This window comes from Aptenodytes patagonicus, chromosome 5 (assembly GCF_965638725.1).
Source record: "Aptenodytes patagonicus chromosome 5, bAptPat1.pri.cur, whole genome shotgun sequence".
Taxonomy (NCBI): domain Eukaryota; kingdom Metazoa; phylum Chordata; class Aves; order Sphenisciformes; family Spheniscidae; genus Aptenodytes; species Aptenodytes patagonicus.
Window position 1 is genome coordinate 42,583,965 of NC_134953.1, and position 8,956 is coordinate 42,592,920.

General features: G+C 50.6%; 1 pseudogene; it reads left to right on the forward strand.

Moving 5' to 3' along the window:
* Positions 1-2,395: 2,395 nt before the first annotated feature.
* On the forward strand, positions 2,396-8,956 carry LOC143160304 (lipase member M-like; annotated as a pseudogene).

Consider the following 8,956-nt stretch of genomic DNA (forward strand, 5'->3'; position numbering starts at 1 on the left):
TTTGTGGATGAAATAACATGAGCCTGACTTCATTTCACTTGAAAGAGGAACCTGAAGTGTGTTATCTGAAGGTGCAGTCTTAAGTATATGTGTGATTTGTCCTCATTAGCCTCACTCAGCATTATGTTGCAAACCAATGGCAACAGCCTCCAATCCTGCATACCAATTTCTTACTCTTATCAACCTTTTATTAGGCAAGCTATTGACAGATTGACTTTGATGCTCCCTGAAGTTAATTCTTCTCCTTTTACTATTCAGATACAGGTCAGAGGTTGTTATACCTTTGCAAACACTGAGCTGCACGCTCTAAATTAAGCACGGTGTCTTGCAGAGATCCACAATGCGGCTGGTGGTGGCACCACCAGATGCCTTATGGCAATCAGTGCTTTAAGACCAGCTTTCCAGTCCCACAAGCTGTTTGGCTGACGTCAGTTTGGGTTAGAGAGCAATGCTTTATCCTTTAAACATATTTTACTCTCTGTTAAAAGGCAAGGGATGCAGAGTTTGCAAATTAATCTCACCGAGTCTTAATCCACCCAGACTGTCAGAATTTTTGTTTTCTTTGGATTGGAGGACCTAAAACCTTCTGCTCTTTGGATCACTGTGGGCATCTTTTACCATGTGCAGAGACTTGCAGGCAGAATAATGCACAACTCCACAGGCAAACAACTATTTTACCTACTGGCGAGCACGTGTAATAAATAGATGGGGCTAGCATGCTGCTAGGCTAAGCACGAATGTGCTCACCACACCTGATGCAGGCACTGATGACTGGCTCTGCTGGCTGGGCAATTATCAGTGAGGTGGGGAGATGCTGGTGTCTGTTCCTTGGAAACCTTTGACCTTCCTGAGTTGCTGTTTCTGATTGTTCACCTCTTTAGTCAGGTTTTCATGCCGAGGTTTTTCTCCCGAGACCTGGAGTTGCTGATAAGATAGAAATAGCTCAGTTCTGGTCACTGGGCGACACCAAGAGGGACTCCCTGTTGACCCAGGTCATCATCTTCTTGGTGTCAGCTTTATCTATTCAAATTGCAATACTCTGCCGTTCCCACCCCCAGCATAAAAGGTGGAGCTCTCAAACCTTTGCTTGCACCACTCGGCAAGGTGAAGGGCATATACAGAGGACTCATCCATACCTGGTGCTGGGCTACTCTGCTGCTACAAACCGACAAATTAATGGCTTTGGCAATTGCAGGATTTATCTCTGAATAGTCCCGTTGGTAAGGTAGAACCCAGAAAATGAGATGGTCTTCTACCATTTTTGGTGGGCTCTGGAAACATGTCTCAGCACTGCTTCTGGCTAGTGACATTGTTCAAGGTCCCCTGTTCACCTTATTATTAAACATAATTTAGCTGGTTCTTCTGTTTCTGAAGCTTCTTTCTCCATTTTTTATTACTGAATTTGTGGCAAGTTTGCACATGCTCTTGGATCTATTTCTGTGCACATGCCCACACACATACTCAAAGAAAGAGAAACGCCTTCTGCAGGTACTCCTCTGCAGATGCTGTGAGGCTCAGCAGCCAGGTAGCTCTGGTCCATGTTAGCCACACTGGATGTGTACAGGCTGCTTTCAGGCAACCAGAATTGTCAGCTGTCCCCAGAGTCTGCGCTATGCAGTCTGCTAAGACTTAGAGTCTGCTAAGTCGCAGCACTATGAATTCCTGCCCTGTTTAATGCTGCACAAATATAGGGGAAAAAAAATTATTTTGGTTGCAGAGAGCCATTAACAAGTTAACCCCTCCAAGGTAAATAGAGTTGCCGGAATTTACTCTTCTTGTCTTGATTTTTTTTTCATTTAAACACTAAGAAGCTAAACGGGATGAGCAAGAAAAGCTTGGCAAGAAACAATGTGACTGGAGAGGGATAACCAGGTGGATTTATGAGGTGGGAAAGGGCTCAACCCCTCCGAGCTCCTCTTGCACATTTTATCAGCAGAAAATCACCAGGTTTTGAACTTTACTCAGTGCAGCGAGGAGGCTCTGGTGAGTACTGTCTCCTACTACTTTGACCTTTGCCAGCTGTGCCCCGTTCAGAGCCCTCCAGGCCAGATGTGGCCTCTTTCCATTTTCTCTGCTGCCTCCTGCCCTTGCTTATCCCCTGCATCCCCTGGGGACCCCCAGCTCTCACCACTCACGTGCCACTGGGTGCTCCGCTTGGCTGGCTTCAGCCAGAGCTGCAGGATGCTGTCGAGCACCCGGTGCCAGGTAGAGGGTCCCATATGGCACTGCAGCTGGCACGGTTTGGGATGGAAATGCCCATGCCATATTGCAGCATCAGGCTTTGGCAGCGCTGCCAGCAGTGCCGGAGCTGTACGGCGTTAGCTCGTGCCTCCGGTGCACCCACCATCCTTCTCATGCCAACCCTGTTATCCCCCAGGTGCTGCGGAGACACGAGATGTGGCGGCTGCTGGTGGCCCTGTGCCTGGCCTAGGGGCTGGGCGACACCATCGCATGCACGGGAGTGAGCCATGACAACCCCGAGCAGTTCATGAACATCGTAAGTGCTGACGGGGTCCAGGCTTCTCCATGGGGTGGACCCAAAGTCCTCCCCAAGGGACCAATCAGGCTCTCCCCATCCCTTACCCTGGTGTCTGCACCCATGGGGAGCCAGGGGGGTCTGGGCACATCCCACTGGGCTGCACTGAGCCAGCTAGTCACTGCATTGCCTCTTTGTCACTTGTGTCACCCCCTTGCTGCCACCTGCAAGGGGAACAGTTTGGCCTCTGGGGTGTCCCCAGGGCTCCAGATACCCTCCATGCCTTTCAGAGTGGCTCTTCCACAATGAGAACCTCTTCAGGTCTCTTGGAGAGGGTCAGATTGCCAAGTCCCATGTCTTGCCACTCCACAGGTGGAAAGGACTTTTGAGGGGGCAGCGAAAGAGTCTGAGCATCTTCCTTGCATGCAGCATCTCTGCTCACTGCTTGCTCCTCACTGTCCCTCCAGACAGGTAGCACCTTTCCCAGGAGGCTGTGTCTTTCTCACCCTGGCTTTCCCTCGCTGCATCAAGCAAAGGGGCAGTACCCGACGTTGGGGAACTTCCTACCCAGCTGAGCTCTATTAATATATTGAGTTTTTGAGGATTGCCTCATTCGGCACAGCCAAGAAACACAACAGTGCCGGTTGAGCTCTGCCTTCTCCAGGGCCAACTTGCCCTCTGATGTATGTCATGCTTTGGACAAGGTCTGCCGGGAGTAAAGTCAAACCCACCCACCGTTTTCCCCACTGGTTTCTCTCCTTGCAGAGCCAGATAATCCATTTCCACGGATATCGCAGCGAGGACCACCAAGTCCTGACGGACGATGGCTACCTCCTGGCTGTGAACCGGATTCCTGGTGGTGGAGAGGAGGCTGGAAGCAGAGGCACTCATCACCCCGAAGCGAGGCTTGGCAGGTCCCCTCCTCCTGAGCAGAGAAGGCAAAATGAGGATCTAGGCAAAACAAGGATCATCTAGGCAAAATGAGGATTGTCTTTGCAGAAAGAGGGATGTGACTGGAGTTTGTGCTGCGAGGAACGGGGACAGGAAGAGATGTGGGTCCTCCTGGGAGGCAAACGTGCTTTTCTCTGGGCACTGGTGGGGAGGGAGCGGCCTTGAGCTGGACCTGGGGATGCAGAAGCTCCGCATTGTGTTTTGCTGTGTCCGGGACAGGGCAGCATGACCCAGCGAGCCCCAGCACCTGGAGAAGGAGGGCTGTGGTGGCTCCTTCCCCAGAGCAAATCCCCTGCCATGGGTCAAGGTTTCCTGATAGTTTAGCGCCAGGGGTGGCAAAAATATTTCAAAATGGAGGAGAAAAAGCATCAGCAGAGAGAAGAAACTGCAGGGGAAGCTACTTTCTCCCCTGCAGAAGACTTTCCAATCATGATATGAAAATATCACACTCCCATGGGTTGGAGGTGAAGGCAGCTCCTTTCCCATTCCCGGGTACTCCCATCAAACAACCTTTTCTTTTTTTTTCTCTCATTTCGAGGATCCAGGTTACCTGTGTTGCTCCAGCATGGCTTGGTTTTAGATGGTAGCAATTGGGTTTCCAATTTCCCCAACAGCAGCCTGGGCTTCATCCTCATGGACACGGGGTACAATGTCTGGATCGGAAACAGCCGGGGGAACAGCTGGTCCCGACAGCACCTGAACCTTTCTGTCGACCAAGAGGAGTTTTGGGATTTCAGGTGAGAATGCCACCAAGGGTGGGGCTGGGATTCTGGGCTGCCAGCGCCGACCACCTGATGTCCATGGGAGGCTGGGAGATGGGCACCTCCTCCAGCTTCTCCCCTTGCTCCCCAGCTTCCACGAGATGGCTGTGTACGACCTCCCCGCCATGGTGGGCTTCATCCTAAGGCAAACCAGGCAGGAGAAACTGTTCTACGTTGGCCACGACATGCACTCAGGGCAAGTCTCTGGGTGAGTGAGGAGGAGGAGCGGGGCGCCAGGATGCCACGGGAGAAGGGCATCAATATCTGTCCCAACCTGGAGACTGCTGGGGACAGGGCTGCGTTGGCCCATGCAGCCACTTTTCCTACCTGGCTTCTTGGTCCTTCTGCATGGGAGAGGTTTGCTATGTCTTGCCCAGCCGTCCTGGGCTGTGCTGACATCCAGGAGCACTGCAGCTTCATTTTGTTCAGACCCTGTGTCTCAAACAGGGGATCTGGGATGCAAGGAGGGGATTCATGTGCTTGGATCCACATGGCAGTTGCTTGTAGGACCTCTGCAGTCTCCTGTGGGTTTTTTTTTCAGGTTTCATAGCGTTTTCAAGCATGCCACAGCTGGCTGAGAGTTTCAAAATGTTCTTTGTGGTGGATCCTGCCTACACTTTACATATGGGTAAAGGTCCAGTATTAAGTCTTTTCTATCTTCCTGGTGCAATAATTAAGGTAAGTAAGCGTTGTGTTCTGGTTTTCTCATCCTAATTAGTTATGCAGTTAATAACCGATAGCCAAAATCAGGAAGCAGTTGCTTGTGCCACTGCGGCAAACCTCCCCCTGACCTCCCACCCCACTGCTGGGTCAGTGCTGTTGGGATCCGTGGGGAAATGGGGAGGCATCCTGTGAGGGAGGATTTAATATGCCCGGCTCTCCCCCTCCAAGGGACAGGAAAACCCACCAATCCTCCTGAGTTGCCAGGCTGGCTACCCCAGTGGCATCAGTCCTGGGCAGGGACCAACCCGTCATGTCCATGTCCCATGGCAGGTGATTTTTGGAAGGAAAGGAGCTCTGCTGGGACGGGAGCAGACAGCAGCACTTGCCAGGGTGTGCAGCTGCTGGCTGCTTGACAGGGTCTGCACAGACAGGCTTTTCCTCATTGGTGGATTTAACGAGAACAACTTGAACATGGTAGGCACCTTTCCCTGTGATTTTGGCTGACCAAATAAGAAATGTCATAATGTCATTGTAGGTGCCACATCTCATTAAGGGTTAGGTTACTTAGCAATCTTACTGTCATGGGACAGGGGCACTGAGGATGAAAATGATGAGTCAAGAGATTTAAAATGGTGGGGGTTTTGGGTCCTGTCGTGGTTTAACCTCAGTCGGCAACTGAGCACCACACAGCCGCTCGCTCACTCCCACCACCCCGGTGGGATGGGGGAGAGAATCGGAAGAGTAAAAGTGAGAAAACTCGTGGGTTGAGATAAAAACAGTTTAATAATTGAAATAGAATAAAATAAAATAATAATAATAATAATAATAATAATATACAAAGCAAGTGGTGCACAATGCAATTGCTCACCACCTGCCGACCAATGCCCAGCCAGTCCCTGAGCAGCGGCCCCCCCCAGCCAGCTTTCCCCCAGTTTATGTACTGAGCATGATGTCACATGGTATGGAATACCCCTTTGGCCAGTTTGGGTCAGCTGTCCTGGCTGTGCCCCCTCCCAGCTTCTTGTGCACCTCCCACCTTCTCAGTCAGTAGAGCATGGGAAGCTGAAGAGTCCTTGACTGGTGTAAGCACTACTTAGCAACAACTAAAACATCGGTGTGTTATCAACATTATTCTCATCCTAAATCCAAAACACAGCACTGTACCAGCTACTAGGAAGGAAATTAACTCTATCCCAGCTGAAACCAGGACAGGTCCCCATTATTTCTGTTGGTAACTCAAACAAACTATGAGAAAGAAATCCCATCTGAAAGCTTGTACAAACCACTTATGAAGAGTTATCTTGCTCTCGGGTTGTAACATCGAAAATGAAAGACTCATTTTGAGATGCTGTTGACTCCAGCATGGTGTTTTAGCTTTGTACAACCTGCCTGGATGTACAGCACAGGTCTGTATAGGCATGAGAGCATGTTGGGTTGTTCACTTGCATTGTCTTGAAGTGGACATTAGTGGAAGGCCAGGCTAGATACCACCACCAAAGCTCTGATGTGGCAAGGTCCTTGTATTGCTGTTGACGTCAGCTTGACCTAAAGATGAAAGTGGGATTTCTGCTGCCAATTACGCTGAGGTGCCCTAAGGTATTAGTGTCTCTGACTGAGAAGTCAGGAGGCCAGGTGGGCACTCAAGACACAGAGATCACGTTGAAGCTGTTCCTCAGTGGTTTCCCCAGGGTAAGGTTCACTGCATCCTGCTTTGGGGCAGCCTGGGCAAAGCAAATGAATAGCAGACTGGATGACAGTCAAGTGCTGTTGACTTTAGTCTCAAATGAGTGTTAACTCCTGCCTGAGTATCGTTTGCAGTAGGACTTTCTTTTGCTGGCAAAGCTGAACAGATGTGTACCTATCGCATTTCCCAGACTACGCATCCACTAAAAATCTCCTCCACTGGGGCCAGGTAGGGTTTCTCCTGTTCATTACACATGATAACCCAGTAGTCATTCCTAGGTTGACTGGGTTGATGGTCTGCCACATTGCTCCATTCACCATGTGGATAGACATGGTGGCAGGATTGGTGAAGCATCCCCTCTCCCTGTGTTTCCTTGGAGGCCACACGGGTCCCTGCTATCACCCTCATCTTTGACCCCGCGCGTGGGCTTGCTCAACCAGTTGACACCTCTGCCTGTTGTAAACAACCCACCCTTGAAAGGGACTCCCTGAGCACCAAAACCCCAGTCTTGGGGGATGTACGAGCCATGCTGGTTCCCTGGTGCAACCCCTGTCCTGCCAAGCCAATTCCCAGCACTGTAGACACCTACGTATCATCCCCAGTAATGGCCTAAGGAAGTGGTCATGGCAAAAGCACATGACAGTCCATTGCCTATCACAAAGTGAACCAAGAGTGATGGAAAAAGCCAATATTTTCAGCTGAATTTGTCCAACATCCATATGCTTCTTCCTTCAAGATGAAGACATTTCAGCATAAACGGTTGGGGAAAAAGCAAGCCGGCAAGACTAATTTGGAAGTACAGGTGGCTAATAAAGGGGGAAACCAGGAGGGCAGTCCTAGACTGACAGAAGTTACACCAGGTCCACATGAATAAATCCTCATTGGATTGTCCCTTCCTTCACAGACTAAGATCATTAATTTAATTGTAATTCAAGCATAGTCTGAATGGCCATGGGTATCTTGAGACTAGGAGAGTGGATGCACCTTGCATTTCTTGCTGCTTACGAAGAGTTCAGTCATGGTTCCTCACCTCCTTGGCTGGCAGACACGGTCACGCTGCCCCAGGGATGGCTGAAAAGCTGCACAGTGCTGGCAGCTCTCAGAAGACCTAACGAGTTAATTTTCCAAACAATGCCCAAGAGAAACTCCCCACCCAACCAGGTGACTTGCACTCTGTCAGTCCATTCTTTTGTACCAGGATTGTCACCCTGCTCTCCCCCCCAGACTTCGCCGCCCTTTTACAGGGTAGAACACATGATGGTGCCGACCACCCTGTGGAGTGGCAGGGAGGACCGTGTTACCTTTACTGCAGAGACCCAGTGCTTGCTCCCCTGCATCACCAACCTTGTTCGTCACGAACACTTCCCTGACTGGAACTGCTGGGATCACATCTGGGGCCTGGACACCCCTCAGCACATGTACAGGCAGATGGTCACTCTGATGATCCATGAACGGTCCACATGCTGCCCTGGGATGGAGGAGCCACTGTTCCCATGTCCTGTGGATGAGTGGCTTTTGTACCAGGATTGTCACCCTGCTCTCCCCTCCATAGAAACATCTCCTGTCACCCTATTTCACACATTTAGTGAGCTAACAGAGTCTTGTGATTTCTCTCTGCCTTCTGTGACTACAGAGTGCCCTGGTGTTTTACCTTCCAAGCTTCTTCCTGGTGCACAGTAATATTTCTTTCCCTTGTTTTTCAGAACTATTTAAGTAATAAACTCCCATGCTGAAGCCCAGTCTGACTCTTCCCTTGGTGGGCATCACCGAGGTTGTGCTGCAGGGCAGAAGTGCAGGACTTAGGGGATCCCAGCTCTGGGCATTATGAGCCCCTTCCCTTGCACCCCTCTTACATCCAGCCCTCTGGGACATTGCAAGGGGTAGGCAGGGCTCTTCCAACATGCATCATGCCAGCACATCAGCTTTGCTCTTCCCTCCCTGGTGACAGCCACATCCTTGCAGCGGTATGGTCACACATGGTGACACTCTGCAGAGCACCCTGTCCAGGGCCAGTGACTCTTTGGCTGGTTGTGGCCACATGCAGTTTGGTTTCCCTCCCAGTGAATCCATCCATCACTGTTGGCAGGGGAGGAAGGAGAGGGAAGAAAGGGGTGGGCAGAGTATGGTGCTCGTAAAACCTTTACTTTCACAGGAGCAGCCCATGAAAGCAGCATCCCATAAGACACACAGGCAGATCAGCTCACAGATCCTGCAAGCTTGAAGTTTCATCCTGTACCTTTGCTTTTCAGCCTGGTTAATCAGATGGAGACCAGTCAGACCACATGGCAATGTACCTGGGGCAAACACTTCTTCCCTGGGAAATACCTTGAATTGGGAGTATACCTCCATCTTTTCACCACCATCACCAGCTTGGCTCCTGTGGCCTTAACACAGGAGGCTCAAGCAGAGGCTTGGAACTGA